This window comes from Neovison vison, chromosome 1 (genome assembly GCF_020171115.1).
Source record: "Neovison vison isolate M4711 chromosome 1, ASM_NN_V1, whole genome shotgun sequence".
Taxonomy (NCBI): domain Eukaryota; kingdom Metazoa; phylum Chordata; class Mammalia; order Carnivora; family Mustelidae; genus Neogale; species Neogale vison.
In genome coordinates this window covers 149,148,617-149,162,675 of record NC_058091.1, presented here as the reverse complement: position 1 = coordinate 149,162,675, position 14,059 = coordinate 149,148,617, and the positions used below count along the sequence as shown (strand labels likewise).

The 14,059-nt window shown below is 44.9% G+C and overlaps 1 non-coding gene across 1 annotated transcript; it reads left to right on the top strand.

Annotated features, from left to right (window-relative positions):
• The first annotated feature begins 3,353 nt into the window (after positions 1-3,353).
• Positions 3,354-3,427, top strand: TRNAT-UGU. The gene has a single exon. It is a non-coding gene; the product is annotated as a tRNA-Thr (tRNA).
• The last annotated feature ends 10,632 nt before the right edge of the window (positions 3,428-14,059 follow it).

The window sequence follows — 14,059 nt, the reverse complement described above, 5'->3', positions numbered from 1 at the left end:
CCGTCCTAAGTCATTGCAGAATGGACTTTCCGAATCCCCTTTGGCTGTTCACAGTTCAGCCAGGCCAACAACATTTTAGCTGAATTTCAAGGCCTGGGAATCGTCCCCTCAGACTAGAGTCAACCAACCGAATGGGAGAAGATATTTGCAAATGACACATCTGATAAAGGGTTAGTATCCAAGATATATACAGAGCTGATACAACAGAACTCCAGAGACAGATAACCCAGGTCAAAAGCGGGCAGAAGACACGAACAGACATTGCTCCGAAGGTGACAGACACGTGGCCAACAGACACATGACAAGATGCACAACATCACTCGTCATCGGGGAAATGTAAGTCCAAACTACCATGAGAGGTCACCGAGCCCTGTAAGTACGGATAACGTCAACAGCTCGAGAAAGAACATGTGCTGGCGAGGATGTGCAGAAAGTGGACCCCTCGTGCACTGCTGGTGGGAACGCAGATTTGTGCGGTCATTGTGGAACACTGCGGGGGTTCCTCAGAAATCTAAAAATACAACTATCCTATGATCCAGGAATCACACTACTGGGTATTTACCCAAGAAATACAAAAACACTTGCAGCATTACCAACCAGAGCCAAATCATGGGAGCAGCCCAGTGTGCACTGACCGGTGAGGCGAGCAGGAAGGTGGGTCTCTGCCTAAGTGGGGCTGTGAGCCAGCGGTGAGAGGAGGAGCAGCCTGCAGCAGGGGTGCAGCCTGCAGCAGGGGTGCAGCTAGAGGGCACCAGGCCAAGCGACAGCAGTCAGGCAGCCACAGACCCGTGAGTACCGTAAGACTTTCCTCATATGGGGAATTTAGGAAACAAATGAGTAGAGGGGAAAAAACAGAGAAAACGGAGAGACAGAGAAACCCAGAACTATTAACTTTAGGGAACAAACTGATGGTTACCAGAGGGGAAGTTGGAGGGTGGGGTAAAGCAGGGGTAGGGATTAAAGAGTACCGTTCTCATGATGGGAAAAAATACACATAAATCGAGCTGTTTCCTTTCTCATTGTTGAATTTTAAGAGCTCTTTGCATATGTTGGGTAGCAATCCTTTCTCAGATATGTCTTTTGCAAGTATGTTCTCCCAGTCTGTGGCGTGTCTTCTCATTTTCTTATTTGTGTCTTGCAGAACAGAAATTCTAAATTCTCCTGAACTCCAATTATCAGGTTTTCCTGCCATGAATTGTGTTTTTGGTGTTGTGTCTAAGAAGTTACCACTAAACCCAAAGTCACCTATGTTTTCCTCTGTGTTACTTTCTGTGATTTTATGGTTTTACATTTTAATATAGATCTAGGATCCATTTTGAGTGTAATTTTGTACAGGGTGTATGTATGATCTAGGGTGCCGGAGTGGTTCAGCCAGTTAAGCATCTGCCTTCAGCTCAGGTCATGATCGCAGGGCCCTGGGATTCAGTCCCACATGGGGCTCTCAGCTCAGCCCAGAGTCTGCTTCTGCCTCCGCTACTCCCCCTGCTGTGCGTTCTTGGCAATGGCATGCTCTCTCTCGGTCAAATGAATAAAAATCTTTTTTTAAATAGGCAGGAGTAGGTGCGCCTGGGTGGCTCAGTTAAGTGTCTTCCTTCAGCTCAGGTCATGAACCTGGGGTCCCCGGATCGAGCCCCGCAGGCTTCCTGCTCATCGGGGAGTCTGCTTCTCTCTCCCACTCCTTGTGCTTTCTCTCTCTCTCTCTCTCTCTTTTTGTCAGAGAAATAAAATCTTTTTTTTTTTTTTTTTTTTTTTTTTTTTTTTTTAAGGCAGCGGTATCAGATCTGTGTCTAGGTTCTTTGCTCTTTGGTTTCGGCGAGCGCACACCCAGCGGTTGGGCACCGGGCGTCCGAGAGTCGGCTTCGTGCCCCGCCTTCGCTCAGCGGCCAGTTCACTGTGCGGGTCTCTCTCTGGGCGCTCTATTCGGCTCCACTGAGCGGTCTTTGTTTGTTTGTTTGCTTGTTTTAAACCACCACCTCACTGCCTTTATTACTGCACTTTTTGGTAAATCTGCGGTCGAGTAGGGACGTCCTCCAACTTTGTTTCTCAGTTCCGTGCGGTTCGTTCAGAGTCACTGTGTCTGCACGGAACCGTCTGAGTGTCCGCGGGGTGGCTGCGCTCCGGTTCGGGCGCGCTCAGTCGAGTCTCCGGTGTGCGGTTGGCTGCGGGCTGGTGGAGGGCCGGGAGCCGTGTCCCGCTCTGCAGGAGCCCGTCCGAGGGGACGCCACCCCTCCCCGCGTCCTCCCCACGCGAGCTGGAGCGCGGCTGGAGTCCCCGTTGTGCGTGCGGACGTATGTGTGAGAGAGACGGAGGGACACGGTCCCACAGCTTAGGGCGGGGATCCGTTTGAATTTGGCGAGGGTCTTCGCGTCCTCCCGGGAGGAGAGGACAGGTCCCGGCAGCCCCGAGCCCACAGCGCGGTCTGGGCGGGTCCCGGGGGTCTCCTCCCATGGCCAGTCCGGCCCGGCGGCCCCGGCCCCTCCGCGCGCCACCTGTGGCCCCTCAGACCCCCCGAGTCCCAGGCCCCTCCCGCCGGCGAAAGGCGCGATCAGGTGCCCCCCGCAAGCCCCGCTCTTTGCGCCTCGGGTACGACCTGGTGGAGGTGATTCGGGTCACGGCGTGGGGTGCGGCCTCGGGGAAGGGGTGCGGGCCACCCAGGAGGGCAGCGACCTCAGAGGATGGTGTTAGAGGGGAGAAGGCGTCACGTCCGGGAGCTGATGGCGCGCTGCCCTCGATGTGAAGCCCGAGTGGGCCAGGGCAGTGGTCCGCAGGGACGATATGGCTCCCCTCCCTAAGAGGGTCGTATCTGGACCCAGGAAACCCCCTGCGGTGGGCGTGCCGGGCCCCCTCCGCCTCATCCCCCGTCCCCAGCCCTCCACTGCGGGTGTGACACTGCGGCGTGACTCACTCCGCGGAGGTCCGCACCCCGCACCCTCTTCTCTGCCCCCGACCCCCGGCCGAGTCACTGCTTGCGGGGCGGAAGTGCGCCCCAATCCCGCGGCCCCAGAGTCTTGCACGAAGCCCCCTTTTGAGAGCCCGGAGCTTCGGGCATGGGAGAGCCGCGTCCGCGTTCGGAGGGCCGGGCGCAGCCCCAGCGCGGGGAGCTCCGGGAGGACTTCGTCCCAGCCGGGGGCGGAAAGTGCGTGGCCTTAGCTGTCCCTGAGGGTTATTCTTGGCTGAGTGACGTGCCGGGAGCCCCAGCACGCAAGTGGCACCAATGGGGCTCCTGCTCAAGGAACGAAACGACGTTTGGGGGTTCGTGCGCTTTCTCGCGGGAACCGGCTCCGTGCGCGCTGCAGCGACCGTACTTCATCGAACAGCAAGGACAGACCCGCACTACCGCGGGCCCGTGTGTGGGCTCCATGGCTTAGCTGGTTAAAGCGCCTGTCTTGTAAACAGGAGATCCTGGGTTCGACTCCCAGTGGGGCCTAGGCTTTTCCTCTTCTCCCAAAGCTGCTTCCCCCCACTAACCCCTTCTGCTCCTTATATAAATTCTGATCCAATCCCTCCGAAGCGGTTGTGACTGCAAAACTCTCACTTTGAAGGAAAAGGGGTGTGTTTCTTTATGATAACTGACAGAGAGGGAAACAGAAAGGAAAGGGACTTCCTGTGGATCGAGAGCTGAGAAATCCAGAAATCAGTAACTTCCTTTGTGGTAACTTTGCTGAAGCTCCTCCCTGTCCTCTCTTTTTGGGGGAGGGATGCAGGAAGACCAAGAAAAATGTTCCCAACGCTGAAAGCCTTTTTCTGAATTCCCATATAATTAATTAGTGATTTGAGAGAATCCAGCATGTTGTGATTTATATATGGTTTTCCAAATACTACTAAATTATGAAATAGTAGTGTATAGTTTCTTATAGGTCTTCAGTCTTCAAGGAAGAGTTTTAGTCCCCAAGGAACTAAATAAGTTAGCCCCACTGGAAACTGAATTTTAATTCTGCAATTAAAAGCATAGAATGATCCTATAATGCAGTGATTCCTAAGTTGGGTGTGCATTTAAATCACCTAGGGAGCTTGTTAAAATACAGTGTCTTGGGACTCATCCCCAGAAGTTTTAATTCTGGTTTGCTGAAGGACCCAGAAATGCATACTTTTAGCAAGTACTCTAAGTGATTTTGAAGCAAGTAAATTACCTTTGCAGAACTCCCCATTACAGACATAGCTGAACAAAAAGTGAGGTCAACAATTGCCCTTTGCACTTTTGTACTGATTCAGAAACATCTGTGACCTTCCTATCATCAAATTAGAATTGTTGGAAGTCTACAATATCCCAGGTGTTTGCAGATACACTCTCACTTAATCAACCCTGTCAAATATGTCTAATAATCAGCTCTTTGAAGATGAGGAAACAGGCTCAGTAATGTAATCAGACAGAGAGTAAGGTCAGAGCTCAATGTCAAACGCAAGCCTGTCTGTCTGATTGTAGAACCATGCCTTTCTTATGATACCTGTCTTTTGTTTTTACTAGGGTCAAGAATGAAGGCTTTGGCCACAGAGCCAAACAAAATTAAGCAACTTAGACTGATCTCAAACCTTAGTCTTATGGGTTTGGGGGCCTGAGATAACTTTGTTTTCCATGAGAAAGTACTTGCCCAGAGAACACCCAACTCATGTTTGAATCCTGGAAGAGGAAAATGTAAAATGAATCTTTGGAAATCTATGGAAAAAGTTCTCCATGAAGAATGAACAGGCCAAATGAACAAACTGAACTGTTCTTCTCTATCTCCTGGGCTCTCTCTGCTTTTGCCTGGGACATCCTCTCCTCGTCCCCTGATCCTTTTGATAGAAACACAGTGTATCAGTCAGCCAGGGCTGCTGTAACAGAATGTCACAAACCAGGTGGCTTACACAACAAGTTCATCTTCTTACAGTTCTGGAGGCCAGAGGTCTAAGATAAAGGTGCGTTCAGAGCTGGTTTCCTGGCGAGGCCTTTCCTCTGCCTTGCAGGCCTCCGCCTTCCTGCTGTGTCTACACGTGGCCTTTCAAGGACAGAGAGACGGTGGGGCAGCTCTGGTGTCTCCTTCTCTTCCTACAAGCACACCAGTCTTACTAAGTAAGGGCACTGACCTTAGGGCCTCATTTAACCTTAATTCCTTAAAAGTCCGATCACAAAATATAGTCACGTTAAGGGTAAAGGGCTTCAACACAGGGGTTGAAAGGGGGAACACAATTCAGTCCATAACAGGCAGGAGAGGGAGAATTGCACGACCCAGCTCTGAGTGACCGCTTCCTCACGACAGCATCTAATTAGCTAAGTGCCACCTGAAGCGGCAGCTGTGTGCAGAAAGTGTGGAGATAAAGGCATTGTCACAGAGTTAGTAAGGCTTTGGACTTTAAAGCTCTTTTTTTTTTTTTTTAAGATTTTATGTATTTGTCAGAGACAGCACACGTAGGGGGAGCGGCGGACAGAGGGAAAGACAGGCTTCTGCCTAGCAAGGAACCCGATGCGGGACTTGATTCCAGAAGCCTGGGAGACGCCCAGCTGACTGAGCCACACAGGCATCCTACTTTCAAAGCACTTTTTAAATTATTTTAAATCTACATATATTAACCTATCATCATCACCAATGGAGTATTTGTTTGGTTTCTGAAAACTGTTGGGGTAAATCCTACTCTCCCTTGCTGTTAAGATGGGATTAATGAGGGGCGCCTGGGTGGCTCAGTGGGTTAAGCCTCTGCCTTCGGCTCAGGTCATGATCTCAGGGTCCTGGGATCGAGCCCCACATTGGGTTCTCTGCTCAGTGGGGAGCCTGCTTCCTCCTCTCTCTGCCTGCCTCTCTGCCTGCTTGCGATCTCTCTCTGTCAAATAAATACATAAAATGTTTAAAAAAAAAAAGATGGGACTAATGGGTGGAAGGACTGATGTCATCTGTCATCATAACTGGAACTTCAAGTGAGAGATGGACACTGTTTCTCCAGGGAGGTTCATTTGCCAATGACAGCCCCTCCGGGACCACTGGCATAGTGGGTGAGAACTGGTTTTGTCTGCCTTTGACTCAGACTTGGAACCTATTTCTACAGAAGTACATTCATCCTACCTGCCGTCTCAAGACCCTTAGTGGCTCTTACTGGACCCCCAGCCAAACTGTACCTGCTTCCCCCCTCAGACTTTTGGAATCCAACCCTTTTGCAAACTTTCTCCCAACTAAATGTCTATAGCTAATGACACCTGCTCGATACGAGTTCAGACGAGAAGAGGTGTGTTCTGCTGGTATCTCTTTCTATGCACCCCAGCCTAGATGGCACTGGGGTGGTTCAGTTTTGTTTGGTTCCGAGACAGAAAATGAAGTTTCCGGATTCCGAACAAGATCAGGCAGGGTGAGATGACTCCATGAGCTAAGTGACTTCTCATTGTGCCAGACCAAGAGCTGTCATTTGTTGACTTTAATTTCAGAATTATGTCCGAAAGTTCCTGCTACCTCGGAGACAGAGGAAAGAGAAAAGGTCAAGTCACTAAAGACCGGTTCTCTAAAGGGCGATACTCTGAAGACAAATGGGAAGATCAAACGTTATGAACAATGACCAAGAAGCTGAAGCACTGAGGATTGGGGGGAGTTGCTGTGGGGTCTCGTTTTACTCTTCTCCATCTCAACTCAGATACATGAGCTTTCTGGCAAATGTAGCTTATTATGTTCTCTCTTTTTGGAGGAGTGTTCCTTTGCCACTGCCTCTGCCTCAGTGTCTGTCTCTGTCCCTGTCCTTGGTGCTTAAACAGCAACAACAAACCATCCTAACAATGAATTCAGGCATTTACGTGACATTTTGTAACGGGGAAGTTGGTCAAGTGGACCTAGAGTTCTCTTGGGGAAGCAGGAATCCATCCTCTGGTGAGGAGGGACCCACAAGCCAAGCTTCACATTTACCTTTCTCAGGAGACCTTTTTTGGTTGAATCACATATTCCTATCAATTTGCATGTACATGCCCCTTTCGGTTCACTGAATTTCCATTCTCTCGGCACCTCACGCACACCTGTCTCCTGATTTCCCAGCTGACGTTCTCAGCCTCTCTCCCTGGACTCTCCTGCAAATTGCCAGCCAACCCCCAGCTTCCAGTCTCCTCCTCTTTGATCCCTCATCCCATGGCTGCAGTAAATGCTCTGAGTCCTGCCCCCATCACCTCACGGCCCTTCTGAAAGCATCTTCATTTGCTCAGACTCCTTAACCTTGTATTCGAGATCGTCCATGTTACTCAGGTTATCTTTACATCCTGGCTTTCCACTACCCCCCTGCATGTACCCTCTGCTGCAGTGATGATACTGCGTGCATCCGTCCATCAAAGAATACACACGTACCTCTCGGATGCCCTTTGCCATCACTTAGGGACACTAAGATCACCTTCCATTCCTCCTCACCTTCTTACTTCCACAGCTGCTGTGAATAAGTTCAGGACCATTTCTTCCTTATTGTACTTCATACACACATTTCCCCCTCTGGAAGTCTTTGGGATCATCTTGTCCTGATTTATCTGAATTTCATGAACAATGCAACCACATGTGGGTCTTTTTTTTTTTTTTTTTTCGCTATGCTTGGATAGCTAGACATTCACGTCTTTTAGTTTGGGAATTTTTAAAGATAAATTCATTGGCTGATCTCTTCCTCTATATTTTCACATTCCTTCTAGGTAGAACTCTACCATTCAGATCTGAATGTTGATGAGGGAGGAAGAACACTTATTTTCTAAGCTCTGCTTTTAATACAGTGGAAGAAGTTCCAGTGCATTCACCAGGCAGGAAATGTATGTGGGAATGTTTCCAGTTTATCTCAACTCTCTCCTTCATAGTTTTGAGAAAGAAAAAGGAATTTATCAGATTGGTAGACTTGAAATTTTTAATTAAAGAAATTGAAGTAGGGGCACCTGGGTGGCTCAGTGGGATAAGCCTCTGCCTTCAGCTCGAGTCATGATCTTAGGGTCCTGGGATCGAGCCCCGAATCAGGCTCTCTGCTCAGCAGGGAGCCTGCTTTCCCCTCTCTCTGTCGGCCTCTCTGCCTACTTGTGATCTCTGTCTGTCAAATAAATAAATAAAATCTTTTAAAAAATTGAAGTATAACCTATAATATTGTTTTTTAAATTTTTTAAATTTATTTTTTAGAAGATTTATTTATTTATTTAAGAGAAGGAGCAGGGGGAGGGGTAGAGGGAGAGGGAGACAAGGAGACTTCCTGCTGAGAGGGAGGCCTCCTATTGAGTGGGAGCCCCACGACCCAGGACCCTGAGATCATGATCGGGCTGAAATCAGCCGCTTTACTGACTGTGCCACCCAGGCACTCCTATTTTATATTTTTTTAATTGAAGTACAATTAATATATGGCATTAGGGGTGCCTTTATCTCTAAAAAATAAAAAAGTCTTATAAAAACACATACAGTGTTAAATTAAGATTGGTTAGCTGCAAACGGAGCTGAGCATGCTTGACTCAGCCACTTTGTCTCTGGTTGAATGTAACCTGTCTTCAGGATTCATCCTGCTCCGCCTCGCCAGATGCTTGACCTGTGGGCACAGAGTCATCATGTGGTTCTGTGTGTGTGTGTGTGTGTGTGTGTCGGGGATGGGGGTGGGCAGGTCATCCATTTGTGCCAGTAACTGATGGGGTAAGTGCTCTCAGGGGTGAAGAAAAAGCAAGATGATTGGATTGCATGACATAGACCGTGATCTTCAAGCAGCTCTAACAACAATAATGCAAACACATTTTGATCATCTCTCTGGCATCTATGTCCATTTTTCATTTTGTTTTGAATTCATGAAGAGAACACTAGTGTTATTAGTCAAGTCCTCTAAAACCTGACAGGTCTCCTGATCTGATATGTTAATTTTTTAAATCTATTTTATTCTTTTTCTATATCTATATTTTTGTTCTACTTTCTAAGAATTTCCCACAACCTTTCAAAACTTTTATTTAATCTTTCCTTTATATCATATAATTTTCAACTACTATTTTATGTTCTCTAAATATACCCCCAATTTCCTAGTAATTGTTTGTGTTTCAAGGTTACAATATCTCTTTAATGTTACGTGAGGTGTTCTTCTCCTTCCATTGTCTCTTATATTTGAGTTATTCATATTTGCTTTTGTCTGTCTCTTAGAGTTAAAAGCTTTCCTCAGGTGTTTGGTTGTTCTGGTCCACTCATTTCACAGTGAGATACCGCAGTGCTGGTTGGTGGTTTTGTGGACGCGGGGAGCTTGCTGATGGGTGATTTCCCTCTGAATTCCTGTTTCCTTTCCAGCTTCCAAAATACTTGACATTGCTTTTCTGTTGTCATTTTTCCTTCCCAACCTCTTTTCCTTTGTGAGACCATACCTTTGAAAAATTCTTTTACTGCCATTGTGGTAGACAAATGCCTTTGTTTTATGTGTCATATTTAACCTGAAATCCGTATCTGATATTTGAGACGTAGTTCAGTAACACTCACCTTCATGATACCATCACCTTCTTGCTTCCTGCTTACAGGTGATTTCTTCCACCTCCAAATTCTCTTCACCCTTTACCTGTACATCTAGGATGGCACTTAGCACATTTTTAGTGATTCTTAGTTATTTGTGTGCATGTAGAGAGATACCGGTGTATCATCTTCTTGGAATAGAGGATCTGGTTAGTTTTCCTGCCCTGCAGTGCCTAATATTGTGCCTTGTGCTTAGTAGGCATAAAAGTTATGTTAATTTATTGAGCGAATGCATAAATGACTGTAATTGAATCAACCAAAATATGCTGACTTTAAATATTAAGGACATATACTATGTCTTGAGAATTGTGGGTATGTTAATTTTCTTTAATATACATTTCCTCTTATGAAATATCTTGCTTCCATGAATAGTTTATAAGGTCTTTAAAGATTTTTTTTTTCAGAGGGAGAGCGAGCACAGGCAGACAGACTGGAAGTCAGAGTCAGAGGGAGAAGCAGGCTCCCCGCAGAGCAAGGAGCCTGATGTGGGACTTGATCCCAGGATGCTGGGATCATGACCTGAGCTGAAGGCAGCTGCTTAACCAACTGAGCCACCCAGGCGTCCCTAGTTTATAAGGTCTTTAAAGGAAGAAGGGTAATTGTTGGATCTTATGGTAGGAGTATGTTTAGTTTCGTAAGAAACTTCCAGACTGCCTTCCAAGGTGGCTGAACAATTTTGTGTTCCCATCAGCAATGAATGAGAGGTCCTACCGCAGCACATCCTTGCCAGCATTTGGTGTCCTTGTTCTGAATTTTGGCCATTCTAATGGTCAGGAAGTGGAATCTCATCGTTGTTCTAATTTGCATTTTCGTGATGATGTATGTCTTAGCCCACTTGGGCTGCTAAAACAAAATGCCCAAGACTGGGAAGTCCGAGATCATGGCATAGGCAGATGTGGTGTCTGGTAAGGAACCACTTTGTGGTTAACAGGTAGCACCTTCTAGCTGTAACCACCCAAGGTACAAGGGAGGTCTGTAGGGTCTGGGTGTTCTCTTTTATTGTTAAGAGCACCAATCCCATATGAAAAGGCCCACCTTCATGATGTAAGGCCTCCCAAAGGCCCCCACCTCCTAACACCATCTCACTGGGAACTAGGTTTTAATGTATGAATTTGGTGAAGGGGAGAGAGATAAAACATTTAGTCCATAGCAACATATTATGTGGACTGTCTTTATATGTGCTTACTTGACTCCTGTATTTATTCTTTAGTGAGCTAAGGTCTTTGGCCTGTTTTATTTATTTATTTTTATTGTGTTATGTTGTTCATCATAAAATACATCGTTTGTTTTTGGTGCAGTGTTCCAAGATTCATTGTTTATGGCCTGTTTTAAAATCAGGTTGTTTATTGTTGAATTTTAAGAGTTCTTTATGTATTTTGAATAATGGTCCTTTATCAGATATATCTTTTACAAATATTTGCTCCCAGTCTGTAGCTGATATTTTCATCTTCTTGATAGGTGCAGCATTGTCAAGCAAGGCAGCTTTATTAGACAAAAGAAATGCTCCTTGGCTAGAATGGGAGGCTGTGCAGTGGGGAACCATGAACACCCTGGATGCCACATTTCTCCTCATTCCAATTCTCAGAGTCCCACTCTTTCCTCATCAGTGCCTTGACTAATAAGAGATCTTCAGAAAATTTCAACCCACTTTCTGGTACCATTTTCTGTATTAGTCAAGGTCTTTTGTTGTAAACAAAGAAAACAATTCTGGGGGAGCCTGGGTGGCTCAGTCAGTTAAGTGTCTGCTTTCGGTTCAGGTCATGATCCCAGGGTCTGGAATCGAGTCCACATCGGGCTCCCTGCTCAGTGGGGAGTCTGCTGCTCTCTCTGCCCCTCCCCCACTCATGTGCTCTCTCCCTCTCACTCTGTCTCTCAAATAAAATCTTCAAAAAAAATAATACTGAGAATTTAAACAGATATTGGAAGAACTGTAGTTCACGAATCGATGTGAGAGGTGAAGAACCAGATTTCACAAACAAGCAGACGTGAAGGGAAACAAGCTATAGCCAAGATCCCACTCCGGAAAGAGACCATGTAGGACATATCTTTTAGTGCTGTCACCTGGGATGCTAATCAGGAAGGCATCTTCTCTGACAGTCCCTCCCCCAACCTCATATTTTTACCTCATTTTTCCAAGATTCAAACTCTCTGTGGAAGCATCTGATTGACCCAGTTGAGATCAGATGCACCTTAGCTGCATAGTTGCTCGGAGAATACACTGTTCACCGCCCCGCGGCAAGCGGCATAACCAATAATGTCCACTAACTGATCACACAGTGCTTTGGTTTAGGAAAAAAATATATTTGAAACTTGTCTGCTGAAAGGACTTTTCTTTAATTAATTTGTTTAAAAAATTGTTTTATTATTTGACATAAAGAGAGAGCAGAAGCATGGGGAGAGGCAGAGGGAAAGGGAGAAGCAGACTCCCCACTGAGCCGAGAGCCCAAGGCGAGGCTTGATTCCAGGACTCCAAGATCATGACCTGAGCCAAAGGCAGATGCTTTACCAACTGAGCCAATCAAGTGCCCTTAGAGGATATTTTTCATTTTTAATTTTATTTTTTTAAAAGAATATTTATTTATTTGACAGACAGAGATCACAAGTAGATAGAGAGGAAGCAGAGAGAGGGGGAAGCAGGCTCGCTGCTGAGCAGAGAGCCCAATGCAGGGCTCGATCCCAGGACCCTGAGATCCTGACCTGAGCTGAAGGCAGAGGCCCAACCCACTGAGCCACCCAGGTGCCCCAAGAGGATATTTTTTAAAGAAAAAAGTTCCTCTAGATTCCTAACTCTCTAATTTGAGGATTATTTTTACTTATTTACATTGTGTATTTGAAAAGATTAAAAAATATATATACATAAACACACACACATACATACTTATATAGAGAGGGAAAGAGAGAACAAAATTTTAGATAATGTATTTCAAATTTTTCTGATCTATTTTATCAATCACCTGTATTTAAATAAAACACTCCATCATATTTCTATATAATGACCTGAGGGCTTGTATAATAATTTTAGGTCTCTTTTGACTTTGAAATATATTATCCTCTCGGATGCCTGGGTGGCTTAGTCAGTTAAGCATCTGCCTTTGGCTCAGGTCATGATCACGGGGTCCTGGGATGGAGTCCTGCATTGGGCTCTCTGCTCAGTGGGAAGCCTGCTTCTCTCTCTCTCTCACTCCCCTGCTTGTGTTCCTTCTATCACTGTCTCACTCTCTGCCAAATAAATAAATAAAATCTTTAAAATATATATTTAAATTATTAAATTAAATTAAATCTTTAATTAATTAATTAAAATCTTTAAATATATATAAATAAATATTATATAAATATATAAATAAAATCTTTAAAGTATATCTTATATATATTATATATAATAAATATATATAATGTATATTATATTATATTTATTTATTATATAAATTTATTTATATATATAATATATATTAGATATATATTAGATATATTTTAAAGATTTTATTTATTTATTTGGCAGAGAGTGAGACAGTGAGAGAAGGAACACAAGCAGGGGAGTGAGAGAGAGAGAGAAGCAGGCTTCCCACCGAGCAAGGAGCCCGATTATATATTATATATATATAATATATATAAATATTATATATAATAGATATATAAATATATATATCTACATCTATCTCCACCCCTATTTCTTGAGAAGCATTTGTGGGATAGGTGAGTAAGAAGACTATTATACATATGTATCTAAGTATTACTAATAACTATATTTTTGTCTAATGAGCACTGTGTTAAACTTACAACAAAAGAAATGGCCCCTAAAAGACCCACATGCAAGGATTCCTGGCTAAATGATCCTTCAGAGCTAAGGAAGCTACCTGATCAGGAAACTTGGATTTAGGTCCTGGCTCCGCTGACCTCAATAACATACTTCATTTCCCTGAACCTTGGTTTCTTCAACTGTAAAATGGTTTGAATTTAAAAAACATAGGCAAAAAACTTTTTATTGAAATATACCTATATTTGAAAATACACAAGTTATAGGTACAAAAGTAAATGAAATTCATAAAGTGAAACCACCCACGTAGCCAGCAGCAGAGTCAGGAAGTAGAACACCACCCGTTTCTCGGAAGACCCACTTGTGCTCCGTTCCTCCTTCCTGTTGTGGCTTCCAACACCAGATATTCGTTTTCCCAGTTTGAACTTTATGTAAATGAAGTCACGAAGCATGTGTCTTTTTGTGTCTGCCTTCTTTCGTGATTATGTTTGTGAAATTTATCACTGTGGCTTGTAGCTGTAGTCCATTTTGATTGTTGCATAGTATTCCATTGTATGAATAAACTTAATTATTTTCAGGTTTTTTTCCCAATTTATTTATTTTCAGAAAAACAGTATTCATTATTTTTTCACCACACCCAGTGCTCCATGCAAGCCGTGCCCTCTATAATACCCACCACCTGGTACCCCAACCTCCCACCCCCCCGCCACTTCAAACCCCTCAGACTGTTTTTCAAAGTCCATAGTCTCTCATGGTTCACCTCCCCTTCCAATTTACCCAAATTCCCTACTCCTCTCTAACGCCCCTTGTCCTCCATGCTATTGGTTATGCTCCACAAATGAGTGAAACCATATGATAACTGACTCTCTCT